General features: G+C 33.3%; 1 protein-coding gene and 1 long non-coding RNA gene across 2 annotated transcripts in view; one reads left to right on the top strand and one right to left on the bottom strand.

Moving 5' to 3' along the window:
• Positions 1–20,748, top strand: part of LOC107965098 — an 89,060-nt gene that overhangs the window by 8,040 nt on the left and 60,272 nt on the right. The window lies entirely within an intron of this gene.
• Positions 1–20,748, bottom strand: part of LOC726179 (protein sister of odd and bowel-like) — a 131,641-nt gene that overhangs the window by 67,499 nt on the left and 43,394 nt on the right. The gene's annotated exons all lie outside the window — the stretch shown is intronic.

Raw genomic sequence — 20,748 nt, 5'->3', positions numbered from 1 at the left:
TCGTGCCGCCTTAATCGAATGAAATTAAAATTCCTTTAATCCGTTTAACGTTTGCTTGTGCAATCTATTTTTTCTTTTCTTTTCTTTTTTTTTTTTTTTTTTCGTATCGAGCAGAATCTTACTTCTTTTTCCAATAATAATAAGATATCTTTCGTTTCTTTCTTTCTTTTTTTTTTTTATAATATTTATGAGTTTAGATTTATTTTTTAAATATTTTGAAAAAATTTGATGTTTTTAAAATCGAGCAAGTAATGATAAAATAGGGTTTTAACGTTAGAGAAATAATATCTGGAATTATTAGGAGAGTATAGATATATTTCAAGTTGGATAAGTTTCATTATTCAATTATTATTTAAAAAGGAATTACAATTGCATTAATATTTCATCAAATATTTGTAATGATTGTAAGATGAAAATTACAATAATTTTAATTTTTCTCACAAAATATTAGTTGTAATTAGTAATTATTGACACAGTTGTTGACTCTTCCTTTGTAAATATTTAAACACGAATAATATACTGACTCTTCAATCGTTTCTTCATCATTTTTCACGAGTTCTACTTACTTCACGAAACTCTAAAAAGATTCGTGGCCTTGATTACACCTACTTACAATCATTACTAACACAAATAAATCCCAGATTCAGTATTCTATTTTACTGATATTCTTGTGGTTATACGAATTATTTCCCAGAGTCATTATTCCAAGTATAAAAATACAAAATTAAGACAATGTTCTATTCAACTGTAAATTCAACAATAAAATTGTTCTTTCTATATTTGTTAAATATTTTTTAAATATTACCTAAAGTATATATACACTTAAAAAAGTATTCTTAAAAATTAGAAAAAAATTGACAAAGTTAATTAACATTTCAATAGAACAATGTTTTATTTCTTGCGTAGGAAAATTATCTCGTTCGATTAAGCAAGGAATATTCGTTGCTTAATTAAATAGAATATTTATGCTCGTTTTTGAAAAATTTAAACGTGTTGAGAAATGTTGAGAATGCACGTAATATACAAATCAAGGAAAATTAAGATATACATTGGAAGGAAAAATAGATCTTAAGATGTGCAAAAAATTAATTTGCCTAAGTATTCGTGGCTCTAATTACAAATTGCTACTTTTAACGTGGAATAAAATACAATTCTTCTCTGATTTAGCATGATTTATGGAAATATATGCGAGACACTTCGAAAAAAACCTTTTTTTCCAATGAAAAACAAATTCCATTCCAATATATATCTCATAATTGAATTAAAAAAAAATCTTAAAAAGATTCTTCCAAGGATAATAAAAGTAACGTGGAAGGAAAGGAATTTTTAGAAAACACACATACTCAAAGTGAAATTTCGTGAAACGTAAATGTAGGAATGGAGAGGAAAAAAAGAAAAAAAATGAACCAACGGGATTCGAATCCGCGACCTTTGACCAGAAAGCGCGACCTATACCCGCATAACCACGCTCACCTCTTAATTCCAGTATCCTTGTTTCTTCCTATAATTGTCTCCGTTTCCTCAGATTTACACAAATCCTGCAACGAATATACATTATCATGCCTTTCAACCATAAATCATCCTTGATGAATGAATCTCATCTCTCTTCCCTTTGAACCCTTAAGAAACTCTTAGAAGAGGCGCGATTATTATTATTTAATTTAAAATTTAATTAGAATTCCTTGGAAAGATGAATTTCATTACTACCATCTCAGGATGAAAACTCCAAACTTTTTTCTGTATTTCCTCTTCAACTGTTTCACAAGTAATGAAATCATTCGATTATATATCTTCCGACAATCGTTCAATTAAATCCTTTAACTTATGGACAAAATTGAATTGGATCAAATTCAAGGAGCAATAAATATTCTTTTATTAATTAATCTTTATTAATTACTTTGATAATCATTGCACTTCCAACAATCCAACTAGATCAGATCATTTGCATCCCCTTGCATAAGGTGTCTCTCGTTCGGGAATCGAGTGGCCAACGTTTCTAGGCCAACGAGGCCGGCCTACGCCGCGCGATCTCGTTTTTCGATTAAAATTCGATATAGCCTGGTAACTGTAACTCGGTTCGCCGCCTCTCGGCTAAGGAACGCGTGCATGTGTGTGTGTATGCATGCGTTCCAAGCCTCAGTTGCGAAAAGAAAGAGGAGAGGAACCGTCCAGTGTCTTTTTTCTCTCGTTGAATTGAGGGATAATGGAAAACTGTGAATCGATCGATTATTAATTGATGATTGAATTTGATTGTCTGAGACACCTTCGAAAATTAGGAGAGGATTGAACGAATAGGGAAAGGTAAATAATTTAAACGAGTGTTTGATTATTTGTGATGGAAAATTGAAGGGAAGAAATTGTTGATGAGGAAATATTCGAATAATAAAAATTGTGAAATATATTTGGATGATGGATATAGAGACAAGTATTGAAATAATAAGGTGTTGAGGAAAATCGAAAGAGTAATAAAATTGGAATATGCAAATATTTGAGTAATAATATTGAGAAAATAGTGGACTATTTTGATAACAGAAATTCGATTAATAATAATTCTGCATCGATGAACATACATTATCCATATATCTCCTTTTCTCTCTCTTTTTCTAATTTCATTGAACTAACTTTTCATTGAACTTTTTGATATAAAATTTTTACCTTCCTTTTTCCTTTTTTTCTTTTTCTTTTTTTTCAAAACTTACGATAGAGGTAAAGCAGTTTGTAAATTTGTTTGGTGATAAAACGCTATTCGATCTCGGTCCTAATGGTTCAGATTTAGAGATAAAGCAACCTGTTACGTTTGAAATATATATTTTACAGCGGAATATTATTACGGTTGGGACATTATTATTTTGAATTGATTGTAGAGGTGGAGGGTTATCAGATCGGGCCTGATCGAATAAATTATTGGGACGAATTGAAATGTGTTTCACTCTCGCAAAGAAATCGTTATTTATCACTTCTTATTTATAATCCATTACAGGTTGTTTCCATCGATTCGATATATCATTATTCGAACGAGTAATAATAAATAAATAAAATGTTTCACGGACAATTTGGTAATAAGAACTTGTTTGCTTATTAATTTCGTTTCTATGTGATATTCGTATTTTAATTAAAACTTTTTGTCACTCTTTTCTTGCTCACTTTTGTGTATCGAAGAGAATTTGAGGAAACTTTTAACGAGGAGAGTTCGCTAATCTTGGTAACAAAAAAAAAGAAAAAAAGAAAAAAGCTCATTGATACACATCTGGAACAGGAAAAGTTGAAAAACGGATAGGATGGATGAAGAATGAACTGTAACCTTGAAATTGGATATTTAATCATGTATAATAAGCATAAGACTGTCACTTGTGTCAGAATGATTGATGATGATAGATGATTAGCGATAGGCATACTTATGGGAGAAACAGTAAAATACTTTTTAACTTTTTATTTTATTATTCGAATATTTTCTTGCAGGATCGTGACAGAACAACTTCTTAATGATATATTTTCCTGATGATTTTTCTTTTTCATTTCTATCCGACCTTTTTAAGCGTAATTAAGAATATTGAAACGCATTTCAATTTTTATTGAGAAAATTTCTCAAGATAACATCCTGATTTTCATCCAAAAAATTCTTCCAATCAAATCAAAATATATTTCCAAATTGAATCATCTATCAAATTTTTCGACACTTTCTATATTCCAAAAATATTAGAAATAGAATTTCCACTTGATATTTTCTCGATTTTTGACTTTTGAATTTTTTTCAAAAAAACGAAGGAGGGAGGGGAGGGAAACAGCATCAGCCAATTCACTCGATGTCAAAATGATTCTGTATTGACGCGAACAAACGAAAGCTGGAAATTTTCTTCTTTAAAAAAGAAAAGAAAATTTCTTAAGATAACATCCTTTTCAAAAAATTCTTCCAATCAAATGAAAATATATTTTCAAATTTAATCATCGATCTATCAAATTTTTCGACACTTTCTATATTTCAGAAATATTAGAAATATTCGATCTTATTCCACGCTATTCTCTCGACTTTCGATTTTTGGATTCTGAATTTTTTTTAAAAAAACGGAGAGGGGAGAAGGAAATAGCATCAGCCAATTCACTCGATCGCAAAATGACACCTAACATCACGATTTCTCTTCTTCATTAAAAAAGAAAAGAAAATTTCTTAAGATAACATCCTTTTCAAAAAATTCTTCGAATCAAATGAAAATATATTTCCAAATTGAATCATCGATCTATCAAATTTTTCGATACTTTCTATATTCCAGAAATATCCGATCTTGTTTTCACATTTGATATTTTCTCGACTTTCGATTTTTGGATTCTGAATTTTTTTCAAAAAAAAGTGGAAGGGAGGGGGAGGGAAACAGCATCAGCCAATTCACTCGATCGCAAAATGACTAACATCACGGTTTCTCTGTGTTGACGCGAAAGCTGGAAATTTCCTTCTTTGAAAAACGGGGCAACGTGGGTGTAACATTTCTGTTTAATGAACCGCGAACAATTATAGAGCCGGTGATAACCTTGATAAATCTCGCCACGTGGATATTTAACATTCGCAATCTTGCCTTTTAATCTGGAAATTTTAATCTTCTTTCGTTCATTTTCCTTTTTTTTTTTTTAATTTTACGCGTAGGATCGTGACAGATAAAATAATACCTATTCTATAATTTCGTTTCGAATGATATTTCTAAATTTATTATTAATTTACACGAATTTCTCTATTATCCCTAAAATTATTCGTGCAATTGAAAAAAGGATCCATTCTCGTTCGAACGAAGATCTTTCAAATAAACCGAGATTTCTTCAGAGATCTCTGCAGTTGTTCGACTTGTAATTGTTTCGTTCCTTTCCCTTTCTTTTTTTCTTCTTTTCAAGGAGAGAAACATACTCGTTCGATTCTTCGTTTAAATAATTAAAATATTTCCCAATATTTCACAATTAACAACGTGAGTCTTGCCAAAGAACGAACGGAAAGAAAATAAGCACAGTTTAAGAGGAATAAAAAAGAAGAGTCTCTCCCAATAAATCCCAATGAAAAATTTCCAATTTTTTTAATCGCGTAACAGGATTTTAAAATTCTGCTTGCGGCAACCTGCGATCTGAGAATCCGCATTAATTGAACGAGATCAGCGCAAGAAAGAGATCCGATCCTTTTCTCGCCCCAAAAACCCCTTTCTCTCCTTCGGAAACACGATATTTCGTTAAGAAGCTCTCTCGAGGGGAGAAATTATTCCCGAAGAAAGCGGAGGAGGTTAGGTCCTCGTCGAGAGAAGAGATCGATACAGATGTGGTGTCGAGTTTCTTTTTTTTCGTCCAGAGAGGAGATGCGTTATTGGCATATCTCGAGTCATTTTTAAAATTTTCGATCCATGTCGATCGAAGAATCGAGATATTCGGGCTTAAAAAAGAAATGCGTGATAAACTATCTGCAATCCGAAAGCAACGATCATTGTAATATCGGCCATATTGATATTGGTGTTTGAATAGCCATTGACTTGACTTCCATTCTTCTTATATACGTTATATATATATATATATATGTTTCTATCCACGAGACGGTGTTAGACAGAGGAGAGGTTAAATCGAATGATTTATACGAGTCGGCGGTCGGGTTTGGCGAAGTCAGTTCGAAGGAGAGGATCGGGAGAAGGTGTCGTAAGGCGCCAAGTTTATACGATTCCCTCGGCCGAAGTGAAGAAAAACCGATTCATTGGTATTCATTGGTATTCAACGCGTTTGTCCGTCTGTTCATTTCTGTCAACGAGTCACATCACGTCTTCGTATGAACGAATTTATGTACCGCGATAAATGCTCGACATGACAACCGTTTACGTGTAAACACGCGTCAATTAATCCTTGGAGAGAATGAAACGTTACTCTATGATAGGCGGATTGATTAATGTCGGAATTATCGATCTGCACGCGCGAATGTGTATCTCTTCGTTTCGTAAGAAAATGGATGGCCGATCGATCGCGAATCGCGTGGAAATAACGAATAAAATGGTTAATGTGTATACTCGTGGATTGTAAAATTCTGATTAAAAGTTTTTTTTTTTTTTTTTTTCGTCCCATATCGATTTTGATCCTCTTGATCACATAAGCATTTACGCAATTCTTATTTTCATAGCTTTCTCCTTAATGGATTAATCTTATTACGCCTCTCGATCGATACCGTATTTTCAATTAAACCTCCATCTCCTCGGGGAAACTTAAAAAGTTTCGTCGATCGACCAAAAATTCCTCGCAATAATAAATAAATTGTCCGGAGTCGAGTATGTTTCTCTCCTTGAAAAAGAAAGAAAAAAAAAAGAAATTAAAAGTAAAACAATTACAAGTCTTGAAAGATCTCTACAGAGATCTGAAGAAATCTCAGTTTATTCGTATGTTCGTTCGAATGGAATCTCGTGTCGTTCCATCGATTTGTGAAAACGATTTGTCGGCCTGGAAATTAATTTTCGGCAAGGCTGTGTCTATACACGACCGGAAACTGGGTCGTGTAACGGTAAAGCTGGCGGGTCTCTGTGGTCCTAGCCGCCGGAACTTCCGATTATTCCGCGAGCTTTGTTTCCAACCGTCGCGTGAAATCGTGAGAAAAAAGAAATCCCTTTTTTTTCTAAATCCTCTTAGAGAGGGGAGAGGATTCGAGATTTCGTTAAAGCAGTGAAAACAACCCCAATTATTATTATTATATTCTTCGTAATTTCGAGGAAGATATATTTTTTAAAAATGTTAAAGTAAACTTAAGTTTTCACGTAAGAACTATATTAAAGGAATTATTCAAATTTCCATATATATCCAGTTTATGCTGGAGAGCAACAAAGAGATAATTTTCGAAGCAATATTTCATGGAGGAAAAATTTGGAAAAATTTTCCTCGACTTTTAGAGACAGTCTTTTTCCATCCGACGTGAATAATAGGCGATGGAAAAAGTACATTTCAATTGTAGTACTTTCTAAGAACTATCTTTCGCATAAATTTCACCAAGATCGATGAGTCGTGTGAGTCGAATACGTTAGACTGATTGTAACACCATGATTTGTGATAATAGTAATCTTCTGTCCCTCGTATTTTTACAATAGAAATTAAAATCGTTCCTTCGTTTTCACTTTATATTTTCTATAAATAAAATTTGTAAATCAAATTTTTAAATTTCATATCCACCAATTTCGTTCAGGATTTTAAAGAAACGTGGCTAGTTTGGATAGAGATACGCTTATTTTCACAATTTGTATAATATTCTCGAGAGTTTAAATCTTTTATACGTATCTCACGGGGGAAAAAGAAGTTAAAAATCAGCTGATAATGCTCGAACATGGCTGCCGCTTGCAAAATTCGTGGATTTCCATCCACCGTGTTATCCATTATATGCAAATCTCTATCTCTACATGCCGCATGGCGGCCACATTTTCACATATTGGTGTACTTCTTTGTTCGCCTCCTCTTCTTTTTACATAATGTATGACTATCATGTTCAAAAAATACGAGGGGTTTGAACATGTGAATGGAGTTTGCGATTTTGTGAAACTGAATAATTTATCCCGAATAAATAACCGGGGAAGCATTTGCAATTAGAATTTTAAAACTTCCTTTATATTATTATTAGGGTATCTGAAAAATAATCCCCTTTTTTCCCCCTCTCCCCAAATTTCTGTTTCGAGAATCCTCTAGAATTCGAAAGTGGACTCGACTTCTTTTCTTCCTTTTCCTTTCTTTGCAAAAATCCTTTAGATTTTCGTTCGAAATCTGGATAAAATATTCAGATCTATAGAATATATCTAGAACAAACAGAAAATTCAATCTCTTCATACAAACTTCAACTTTCTTACAAACTCTCTCAAATTCTCATCCCCCAATATTTACAAAACCAATCCTTCCAAAAATTCTCAAACTTCTTCCAAAATTCCAAAAACGCGTAATCATCAAACTAAATTTCTCCATTCCATTATAATTATCTCGTTACGACGCACCGAGTATTAACTTAAATTAAATTAAATTAAATTAAATTAAATTAAAGCAGAACACTTTCTCGAAAATAAATCATGTTAAAAAAAAAAAAAAACAACCGATATATCCCGTAACACCATTACAAGCGTAACAAGAATCTTGAGAATCGTGTTCCCGGATCGAAAAGCGCGGCGCGTAAGAAATCGCACGAGCGAGCGCGCGTTAATTATTCGAAGTATCGTTAAGCGATCGCGGTTGAAAAATCGGCCTCTCATGGCGGGACGCGACGTAACAGCCGCCGCTACGTAAACAGCCGCGGTGGAACGCGTTGCGATATTTATGGGGCGACGATGCTATCGGCGATCTATTCTCACGTGGAAAGCGGCGAGCAAGAAATCGGGGCTCGAGGGACGGAACCCGGAGAGAAAGTAAAGGCCGAGGACTCGAAGGCGATCGTGCCCGTTGCGGGATAATGGTTAATCACGATTATTAAGCTTAATGAATGGGCCCGGGATTTATTCTGTTTAACTGAGCCACTGATTTTTTCGCTTCTCCTAATAATCGAGTTGTTGATATTTGTTATTTTTCCTTTAACTTCTCGATATCGAAGTTTCTTCCGCATCGTGTTTTTCGATGATATTATAAATCGAATTATTGATCTTGTTAGGGGGACAATATTGTTAGAGTTAGGTTTTGTATGATTGAAAAGTTTTTTTTTTCTTTGTTCAGATATAAATTGGAAAAGTTTCGTATTTGTAAGAAATCGGGTATAATAAATTTGTTACGGGAGAACTTAATGTGAGCATTGTTGTTTATCTGTTTGAATTATGCATGAAGTTTAAAGTGAGTTATGTGTGAATTCCTTGGGGAGAATTTTTTGTTTGTTTAAATGTTGATTATCCTTTATAATTGATGATCCTTCGAAGGAATATTATAATAATTAATAAATAGTGATAAATTAAAGTAAATACAATGAAAAATGTGCATAAATTTTTTGATTTTTTTTCTTCTTTTTTTCGAAATGATATAAGATCAAGTCGAAAGATAATATCAAGTTTCTTGCTAATTTCTTTTATTCATTTCTTATTTTGTTATTCCATAATAGAAAATCCTCCGTATAAACGGTCGAACGTGTATAATTAGTATATCACTATGATATCGCTTTATATTCATTATGTATATTTATTAGCGCGAATAGCTTGTTTATCAGGTTTTGCATTTTGCTACAGTATTCAATGGAATACATAAATCACTATTACGATAATAAACTGGAATGCTTCATTAAATGAATCTTGGTATATATGCGAATCGAACAAAATACTACAACAAGTTCAATTCCTTCTGTAAAACAAACGCATTCTCACGTAACGTTTAATCGAAGTAATAATTCAAAAGTGTTTCATCATTCTTGTTTAAAATAATTAAAAACTCAAAATAGCTGAAAATTAACTTTCTAAAACTTTCTAACTCGAAAATTATAAATATGATTTAATGTCTAAAATTTATACGTAAACAATTAATACATAAATTATAACTTTCTAAAATTTTATAACTCTGCTACGTTCTTTGAATCATTTTTGATCGAGTAACATTTTTTTCTTTTTTTTTTTTTTAAATATCAGTATATTTATTCATACATTTTATTTTTATTAATTAAAATTTCCTTTAAAGTTGAAAAATATAAATATAAACTTGTGATCGAATAAATTATAAATTTTAATCGAAATATTGAATTTCCACGTTTCAAATCAACATTAGTTTTTTTTAAATATCGACAAAGTTTATAAATGCACATGGAAAATAAAAAAATCAATGAAATAATCGCGAAGCAATCTGCAGTTCTCAATTTATATCAGAATTGTCGTGTCTAATGCCATGCAGATTATACTTGTCAAAGTAAAACGAATGATGTAACATTTTTTTTTTCAATTTACTGAATCATGAAAACGCTGAAAATATAGCTGACGAATTCATCGCGTTTAGATTGTCTCACCGTTTATTAACATTTTCCGTTCCGCTCATTCTTGCTTAGATTTTTTATTAATTTTTTACACACGATGTGATTCGCGACCTTGTCTTTCCTTTTTTTCCCTAATTTTCTTCCTCCATCGAGGAAATCACGAGATTTATTATTAGCCTAAGTTATAGATATCCAAGACCTTCGTCGTTTTTCAGATTTCTCCTCCTTCTCAAACACTATTCTTTTATCTCCACTCGTAAAATTAACACGAATTTATATTAATTAGTTCCAAAAAATTAAAGCAAAATTTCCTGAATTCTTTCTTTCATTAATTGAATATTTTAAAATAAAAGAAGGAAGACAAAAAGTCTTTCCCAACTTTTCAAACTCTCAAATTTTCCTTCAAATCCTAATAAAAAAAAAAGCTCAACGATGAAACTCAATTGTTCAAGGATAATTAATTAAGAAAGACAAAAAAAAAACTTATTTCTACGGAGAGAAATAAAGGAAAAAGTTTGAAACTTTCAAAAACTTTCAAGATAAATTAAAGCAATGTAAAAGTTTTCTGAATCCTTTCTTTCATTAATCCCTCGAATATTATAAAAGAAGAAAGACAAAAAGTCTCTCCTCTGTTCCCAACTTTTCAAATTCTCAAATTTTCCTTCAAATTTTAATAAAAAGGAAAAAGCTCAACGACGAAATTCAATTGTTCAACGATAATTAATTAAGAAAGACAAAAAAAAACTTATTTCCACGGAGAGAAATAAAGGAAAAAGTTTGAAACTTTCAAGAACTTTCAAGATAAATTAAAGTAATGTAAAAGTTTTCTGGATCCTTTCTTTCATTAATCTCTCGAATATTATAAAAGAAGAAAGACAAAAAGTCTTTCCCAACTTTTCAAACTCTCAAATTTTCCTTCAAATCCTAATAAAAAAAAAAGCTCAACGACGAAACTCAATTGTTCAAGGATAATTAATTAAGAAAGACAAAAAAAAAACTTATTTCGACAAAGAGAAATAAAGGAAAAAGTTTGAAACTTTCAAGAACTTTCAAGATAAATTAAAGCAATGTAAAAGTTTTCTGAATCCTTTCTTTTATTAATCTCTCGAATATTATAAAAGAAGAAAGACAAAAAGTCTCTCCTCTGTTCCCAACTTTTCAAATTCTCAAATTTTCCTTCAAATTCTAATAAAAAGGAAAAAGCTCAACGACGAAATTCAATTGTTCAAGAATAATTAATTAAGAAAAACTTATTTCCAACGGAGAGAAATAAAAGAAAAAGTTTGAAACTTTCAAGAATCCCGCAACAATGCTCGCCTGGTATACTGGAATACGCGTGAAACAGAGGAACAGATCGGCTAACGAGAAGTCCTCGTGCTCCTCGTGTAATGAGTTAATAAATGGGCCTGTGCGCGTAAACGAATGCAACAATAGAGGGGCTCTATGTAGGGTAACGATTGCTCGCTCGTTGAATTGTTTCCCACAGAGAGCAATGCATTTTTCTTTGTGGAGCGCCGCCGGTGTCGATCGATCGCCTGACGAAACCAGCCTCGTTTCGTCATTTCGTATTTGCTCGCCTCTGGACAATCCTGGCCAAGAAATCGTGGCACAATCCTCTCCTGCTTCGCGAAACAGAACGATTTTTTCCCTTTTTTTAAAAATAATCGCGAAACATTCGTCACGATTGCAGTGGTTTATTCACTTAAGTAATTTAATAAATTTAGTCACTTGAATTATTCGACGAATTTTGGACGATTGTTGCGAGAATCTTTGTTTTCGTTCCGAAGGATTATCTTTTAGCTTTTGTTTTTGTTACGATTTCACTCACCTTTGTTGTTCGTTGTATCAATCAATTAAGAATCGAGGAAATTGTATTTTAATTTTATTCCCTTGGATCGTGTAAATATTTCGGAATAAGTCGATTATGGAATACTTTTTTTAATTCTACGATTAGAAAATGCTTCGTGCGGTAATAGGATAGGATTACGAGTAAATATTATTTCCAATCATTCAGCATTGCAGTCAATGTTTTATCCATATACGTATCGTTCATGAAATCATTCATTCGGAACGTAACGGATTCAATGATCAAGGCGACAAGTTGCCTTTTGTAGCCTCGTGGCCAATTATATTTGAGAGCGGCCAATATGTGAGATCCCTTTCAACCGCGTGCAATTATTAAATCATTCGTGTTTATAGGGCAAAACGTGAAAGCGAGTGTGAAATGAAATAGAATGGTGGTCTCTCAGTGTCAGGTACATACTTCATGTCACAAACGGTGGTTTCAGTTCGTTTATCGAGCCCGGTTGGCGAGGCTGGATGGAAAGTATTCGAGGCACAAAAGCCTCTCTCTGCCTTTGTGAATCATACCCTCTCTCGTGTGCTATTTATTGCTAATAATAATTTAAATCGTTTCATCGGTAATTTAGATGTTAGTCGAAACAAGGTTAGATATCTAAACGTGGATACAATGATATATAGTAGCTTTATATTTGATATTTTTATCGCGAAATAGTGAAATTTTAATTCTCTTCTCACGAGTGATTCGAGTATTTAGGTTAGTCAAGTTTAGAAGATCAAGTAATTTAAATTAGGACAGGATCTCTTATTAATTTATTAATTTTTCAATCAATTTTCGAATATATTCGCCCAATTAGATTATTATTTGTTTAAAAATCCTTTCGTCGAAATTATTATCGCAGGATATAATAGTATATAGTAGTCCGATATTTGATATTTTTATCGCGAAATAGTGAAATTTTAATTCTCTTCTCACGAGTGATTCGAGTATTATTAATTAGGATAGGATTTCTTATTAATTTATTAACTTTTCAATCGTTTTCAATCAATTTTCGAATATATTCGTCCAACGAGATTATTATTTGTTTAAAAATCCTTTCGTCGAAATTATTATCGATTTCTCCATCCACCAAAAAATATCCGATATTTCTATCCAGATTGCAGATTTTGATAAAGCTTTAATCACAATAATTTAAATCGTTTCATTGGTAATTTAGTTAGTCGAAACAAGGTTAGATATCTAAGCATGGATATAATAGTATATAGTAGCTGATATTTGATATTTTTATCGTGAAATTTTAATTCTCTTCTCACGAGTGATTCGAGTATTCTTTAGATTAGAAGATCAGGCAACAAGTAATTTAAATTAGGACAGGATTTATTATTAATTTATTAACTCTTCAATCGTTTCAAATTTTCGAATATATTCGCCCAACGAGATTATTATTTGTATAAAAATCCTTTCGTCGAAATTATTATCGATTTCTCCACCCACCGAAAAATATCCGATATTTCTATCCAGATTGCAGATTTCGATAAAGCTTTAATCACGTCACAGCGAGTTCACGCTGTGCCGTTATCTGAAATTCTCCCAACGATGCTAATTATGAACGAGTTAAAATATGTTTTTCTGATTCGAGTGGATTGAGACAGTGGCATAAAATATCGGGCAGGGTACGAATCTAGACAACCTACTCCTACGATGTAGGGACAGAACGTAGGAAATGATAAGCCTTATCGATTAATCCTGTATCGATATTGAAAAGTATATCGTACTATTAGACACTTCGTAAGGAGAGGGATTTTTTGAAAACTCTCGCGTTGAAATTGTATCGCAACAAATGTCACAACGTGCTCTATTAATATTGGAATCGATATCGAATTTTTGCTTTAACGAAGCAGTCTGAGACTGTAATTTAAAAAATAATAAAAAATAATAAAATTTAATTCATCCTCCAATAAAATATATACAAGGAGAAAAGGAATCTTCTTTCGAACAAAGAAATTGAAACGAGGAGAAATTACATTAGCCATATTTTCATATTGAAACATGAAATAGGAGTGGAAGTGTAATCCCAAAGTGTCTGATCTATTCGATAGAATCGGCTTCATCAAAGTGAAAACGGACAATCGTACAACAAACCATGTACATCACACATTTTCCATTCATCTCATTGTACCATGTTCAACTCTGATTGATTCTTTCTATTAAACGAATCCGACAGCTTCTTCTTCAAGCGTTGTTGAATAAAAGCAAAACTCAAACGGTTTCGCACGCCTCTGCTCTTCCATATCCATATTTCCAAGTGCACCTGCGTCCAAGAAATCGAGCATTCTTGTTTCTTTAAATTTGCATCAATCGAAATTTAAAAAAATAAAGAAATAAATCAAAGAAAAAACACATTGGACGATAATTGATAGATAATCACGAGGAATATCTAGACAGAATCTGCTCTTCCACATCCATATTTCCAAGTGCATCTGCGACCAAGAAATCGAGCATTCTTGTTTCTTTAAATTTGCATCAATCGAAATTTAAAAAAATAAAGAAATAAATCAAAAAAAAAACACATTGGACGATAATTGATAGACAATCACGAGGAATATTTAAACAGATTAATCTGCTCTTCCACATATTTCCAAGTACACCTGCGTCCAAGAAATCGAAGTATAGACCTTTAACAAATATTCTCGTTCCTTTAAATTTGCATCAATCGAAATTTAAAAGAAATAAACACATCAATAATTGATAGACAATTACGAGGAATATTTAGACAGATTAATCTGTTCTTCCACATCCATATTAAGTGTACCTGCGTCCAAGAAATCGAAGCATAGATCTTTAACAAGCATTCTCGTTCCTTTAAATTTGCATCAATCGAAATTTAAAAGAAATAAACACATCAATAATTGATAGACAATCACGAGGAATATCTAGACAGATTAATCCATTAGGATCACGTCATAGGATGGATAAGGAAAGGGAAAGAGAGCATAGACTTTTAACCAAAGTCAGGTGTCAGGTACATACCTATCAGCTATGCTTTTAGCCTATATACAATGGCGACAGAAACGAAACGAAACGTAACGAAACACAGCGTCGACAACGTGGTCGTCGTCTGGCTGGCTCTCCCTGTGCTCTGCCTCTGTCTTGCTTGCGCAACCTTCCAAGCCGTGGGGGAGAGAGAGAGAGACGAAGAGATACTACGCCTACATAGCCTGAAGCTGTCATGAGCAAGCCGGCTTAGAAGTTGGCTTCGCAAAGAGAGCCGTGGATACCGGCGTTGTGTTGCCTCAACCGAAGTCGTCGAGGGCTTGGCACACAGCCACCGCGAACTACCGGCTCCCCGTTCTTTACCAGTTAAGAAGTCTCTCTTTTCCCTCCGTTTCTCTGGTTTCCTTTTCTTTCTTTCCCTCCATCTCGTTGGCTTTGTGTCTCGTTCCGCGAGAAATTCGTGATTTGTATTTAATATGACGCGAACACTGCTCGTTGGATCGTGCCCCTTGCATCGATTCCGCGAATCCAACACTCGTGCTCGGATTATCTTTCGAGGGAAGCGAATGGTTTAATGGGTGTAGATCGGTTAAACGGAGATTAATGGTTTACACGAGTTTTTGAGTCGTTGCTTGTCAATCAAAGAAGATTTTGTATTTGTTGGTTATTTTTAGGTGGATGTAAAAGATAGTTTCTTTTCTTTTTGGTAATTTATTTGTTTATCTTATCGAGTTTTTAATTTGATTGGAAGGATTTAGAGCGTATTTTCTTTTTTTTTTCTTTTAAAGAGAGTTTATTTAGAGAGAGAGAATCGAGTCAGGTGTGAAAAGAAATGGTTTAATATTTAATACCGTTGAGTTGAACTGCTCGCAATCTCACATTTTTCCGCCAACCACGACGGATATAAATGGGCTGGAAGCACGAGGAGATAAATTCGTGTCGGGTAAGAAATTTCGCGTGCCAGCGAATTGAGAAATCTTGAACGAGAACGAGCACCGTGATCGGCAATATCGTTAAAAAACACCGATTTCATAAAACCGCCGCATTTCGTATTGTGGTTAATCCATGATTAATCGCGTATCTCCCCCCCCCCCGATCCATTGTCACCCACGAATGTGTTAATCGTGATAAATTTTGTTTTACGTGTAATAAATAAGGGAGGGAGGAAAAATATTCGTTATTCCTTTCTTTCTCTTCGAATTAACGAATAACGATGAGTAAGTTCACGATAAATAATAACTCCAAAATGGATATATTTATAATATTAATTAAATATTATATATAGAAAATAAATTACCTATAAATATTTATTAATGCACGAATAATTCGTTTTCATCTTCTATTATTCTCTTCGCGAGAGAATAGGAAATGAAATCCTTTAAATCCAATGTGTATACGACAAACAATATAATGATAATTTTTCTACCCACCATATATATTTAAAAATCAATCTAAAAAGCGATTTGTTCCATTTGTAATTTCCTCTCTCGTTCAAATACGTAACACTCGAATACCACGCGAGAATCAGATTTGAATTTCTAATGTTATCTGGTATCTGAATCGAATGCAGGAAATACAATGTGAAAGAAAAAAAAAAAGAAGGAAAGAAAGAGGAAAAGAGAAATAACCGTGGAGAATTTTACAAAACTCTCACCCGGCTACGTACGAAACTACGTAGAACGGATGAATCGGGCACATCGATCAATAACGCATAAATCGGCACGGCGCGATCCATTAACGGCCAAATCCTTATTTCGCGAATAAACCTTTCTTCCGTGTACGCGATCGAGATACGATCGTCAGCGCGCGCGGATTACGAGGGCTGCGTGATCTTTCGACTCGTGCACGCCGGCTTCCATTACGCATACACCACCGTTCAAAAGTTAAAGGATAGCTGAATGGATAAATTTTTCCTCTCACAGTTGCATAATCCGCCATATCCGTATTTTTTTCCTATCAATCCCCTTACGTAACGGTCATCGATCGAAGATGGAAGTTATAGGTTATGTGCTTTTATAGCAAAATAACCATCAATAATTCTCGCCCAGATCTTCCATGTGTGGATACAGAGTGTATTAAGATTCGTGTATTAAGATTCTTATTTGTAATTTGTTATGATAAAACAACCTATGTATAGTGATATACATATTTCCTTTGTGTCTTGAAAGATTGATACATAATTTTAAATATCGTAGCAAGTTTAATTTATATCTTTGTTGTAAAGGTTAGGGGTTTCATTGAGATAAAGTTCGAAAATTGATCCAAAGATTTAGAGTTTCATTATAACGATTGAGAAATCAATTCCAAAATAGTTAATATATTGCAAGTTGAAAATCTCCTATTCGCAAAATTGAAACACGTCGTTCCATCTTCCTTTGCGCTTACTAGAGAGACGCTTCACGCTTCACCAGAGAGACTTTGCCGCGAAACTTTTTGCCGGCAGTGTACCGGCACACCAGTGCAGCCAAGATCGTGCGCACGTAACCGTTTCCACCACAGGTTTCCGCGCGTCCGTGTGTAACAATCGTTAGGCCATACGTGTGTACGAGAGGGAGACCCGGTTGCAAAGGATAGGCTTGCTGTCTCTCCGTGGCCGCTGACCGTTCCGCGAAACTAGCGCGGCGATTTAATCATTATCGGCAATCTAGCCGGCCGGCAAAAAGAAAAATCTGGGTCAGACTGGCGAGCGCACGAGAGGCAGGAGGGGAGGAGGGGAGGGAGGGCCCCTCTTTCGATATTCGCGTGCCACGATGGAAAGTCATCGTGGAAAAAACGGTTGCCCCATTGGCAGCAACCGAGAGGAAAATTTTCATCGGCGCCATTGCGCCACGATTATGACGCCGCCACTCGGCGACCATCAATAATTCTCGCCCAGATCTTCCAACGTGTGGATACGTGGAGTGTTGTATTAAGATTCGTAGTTTCTTATTTGTAATTTGTTGTGATAAAATATTGGATGCCTCGTTCATTATATCTTTTGTATCTTTAGTTATAAACCACTTTTGGAAAACCAAAATTGGAATTATTAATAGGTTAATAAGTTATAATATTGCAATAAAATTATTGTTTTATGGTTATTTTTATATAATTAATATATTATATTTATGTTTTTTAATTTATATTTTTTATTATATTAAATGTTATTATTTAATATAATATATATGATATATTAATATATTAATATCTTTAAATAAAGTTTTCGTAGGAAGACGATTTTTTGATTTTTTATATTTTTTTTTTATATTTTTTTTTATTTTTTATTAGAGGAATTTAGTAGTGTTGAATTGTTGAATTGCAAGGTATATTATTTACATATAATTAATATAATATATTTATTTTGTAATTTATATTTTTTATTATATTAAATATTATTATTTAATATAATATATATAATATATTAATATATTAATATCTTTAAATAAAGTTTTCGTAGAAAGACGATTTTTTGATTATTTTTTTTTATTTTTTATTAGAGGAATTTAGTAGTATTGAATTGTTGAATTGCAAGGTTGAATAATTTTTAAGTAGCGGGATTTTTATCGATTGATATGGAGAATTTAGAAGTCGAAATGAATAAAGATAAAGTTCAAGATATTTAAAAATTAAACAAAAGAGTGATTTGTTAATTGATTCATAGATTTCTTCCTTCATAAATATTACAAGAAAGAACTACGTATCCCAAGATCAATTCTTGATCAACTTATCCCTCCGGTTTACGATTCATTCCAACTTTTCGACTCGAATGTGGACGAAAGTGAATGAAACGATATCTCAATATTTTTCCCAATTCATAAAAATACATAACGTTTACTGCCTCTTAAACTGCTGCTGCGGCAGCAGAAGAACGTTCGTGGCATAATTAAATTCAAGAACGACCGGTAAAAAAAAAAAAAAAGAAACCACCTCCTCCTCCTCCTCCTCTTCCACGATTCTAATATATGGCGAACGTGGAACAAAATCGGTTGCTCGTAAACCGTGTTTACTGAAACGCAGAAATTCACGTCGGTGAATTTTACGATCGTTTTAATAATCATTTATCTGTGGAAACGAGCTTAATTAGCATGTGCTTCCATTCGATGAGTGTGTGGCTTTTTTTTTCTCTCCCCTCCCCTCTGTCAGATTTTTCATAATTCCGCGTAAACGATTAGCGTTTTTTTTAATACGTTTCCTGGACGCAACACATCCTCCATGCGCCATTCCTGGCAAGCTCGATAAATATTTATCAAACAGATCGATCGTTGCTGCGGGGGAATTGTTAAGGAAAAAAAAGTAAAAATAAAAAATAAAAACAAGTTAAACGAAAAGAAGCGTGGATCGCAAGATATTAATTAAAAAGGGAGGGTTTTATTAAATTTCTTCCATCCTCGCGAAAGTGTTGTTATTGAAATGTTTGTAGCGCGTGTTAATTAGAGACTTTTTTTTTTGAAATCGATATCGAGGGAACTTGATGAATTATTGGGTCGCTTTTACTTGGCTTCGTGTCTTGTGCGAGCATCGAAGTCTCCGAAACGATCGCGCTTAGAACTGGTTAACGGCGCCCCACTTTTAAAAGGAAAATCAATGAAACGAATGGTAATTTTTTTTTTTTTTTCTTCGTTTCTTCCTAGAAATATTCGTATGAAATATTCGTTTCTTTTGCTCGAAGGAGGAGAGGATGTAATGGAAGATAATAATATCTTTTAATAGTAAATGGGATATAATAATACGGTACTCGTAGTAGTATTATTATTGTATATGGAGAAAGATTTTATACAAGTCACACTTATCGAAAGATGTTCAAACCTGTTACTCACGTTGATGTATCATCATTTATAAAGCATTAAAACAATAGTAGAGGCGTCACTTTTAGAGGCGTATTGCCTAGTTTTTCCCTACCGCAGTGATTTTAGCGGATTGAAATATAGCTTCTTGCGTCAAGAATTCAAATATTGTTTAAATATTTATTTTCTTGCATCGAATGTTCCAATTATTAATTTTACAATTCGTTACAGGAATTTTCTGTTACTATATTTCGATGAAAATAATTTCGAAAATTTTTTAAAACAGATATAATTTATTAGCAGCAGTGTGAAATAGTTTTATAGGAATACTACCACTGTATAGTTTTTCTTTCTTTTTTTTTTTTTTTATACGTTTTATTCCGTTTCTTAAAAATAGATATTTTCATTGACATTGCTTACCTATTATCCACGCGTTGAAATCTCCAGGAGTGGCACATCGCCTGTGCGGAGATTTCAACGAAATCAATAGCCTCCTATTGCGAAATTCAATTATCTACCTCTGAGGGAACTGAACCTACTTCTTTTTATAGTTTTTTAACGTTATTTTAATCATCTTCCAAACTTCGTTTTAATCATCAATTAATATTTAATTTTAACTCTTTTCCAATAATCGTATAATAAGTAATTCTGATGTGATAATAAATGTTCTGACATTTAATTACTAACCTTTTAACTCTCGGGAAGAAAAATTCGATTCGATAAAAGGCGATTTAAAAGAAAAGACTCGTAACAAAAAAAATTGGAAAGTTGACAAATATGGAACACAAATCTTCCACAAACAAATCTTAATTTAACAATTGTTGTTCCCGCGCCTTTTCAAAAATAATGCCTATGCTACTACGCTCGTTGAATTTTTTTTGGATCACGAATCCAGTCGTTCGATTTGTCGCGCACTGTTCCAACTCGTCGTCGACTGTCATTTACGTAGGTTTCTCGGCTAGCTTACAACGGCGCAAGGTTGTCGAAACTTCGCTACGTATCTTTAATTGACTTGCGTGGGTTTGATCAAATAACGCCAGAGGGTAAAACACTCTGCCCACGCTCTCTTCTCTCTCTCATTACGCGAACCGCGTGTACATGCACGCGTGTACGCGATGTGTATGCGTGCAATTGATTACCTCCATATTTTATTACATTTTTTCTCTCTCTCTTTTTTCCTTTTAATACACGCTGGCCTATATAATAATTACATATTCGACGCAACGAATCGTTTTTCGCGTCGAAGGATTGAGGTTTCGTTTGGAAATTTTTCGTAATGCTTTGGA

This window comes from Apis mellifera, linkage group LG10 (assembly GCF_003254395.2).
Source record: "Apis mellifera strain DH4 linkage group LG10, Amel_HAv3.1, whole genome shotgun sequence".
NCBI classification, from domain to species: Eukaryota; Metazoa; Arthropoda; class Insecta; order Hymenoptera; family Apidae; genus Apis; species Apis mellifera.
Note: the sequence above shows the minus strand (reverse complement) of the source record. Positions and strands in the feature narration are given on the sequence as shown.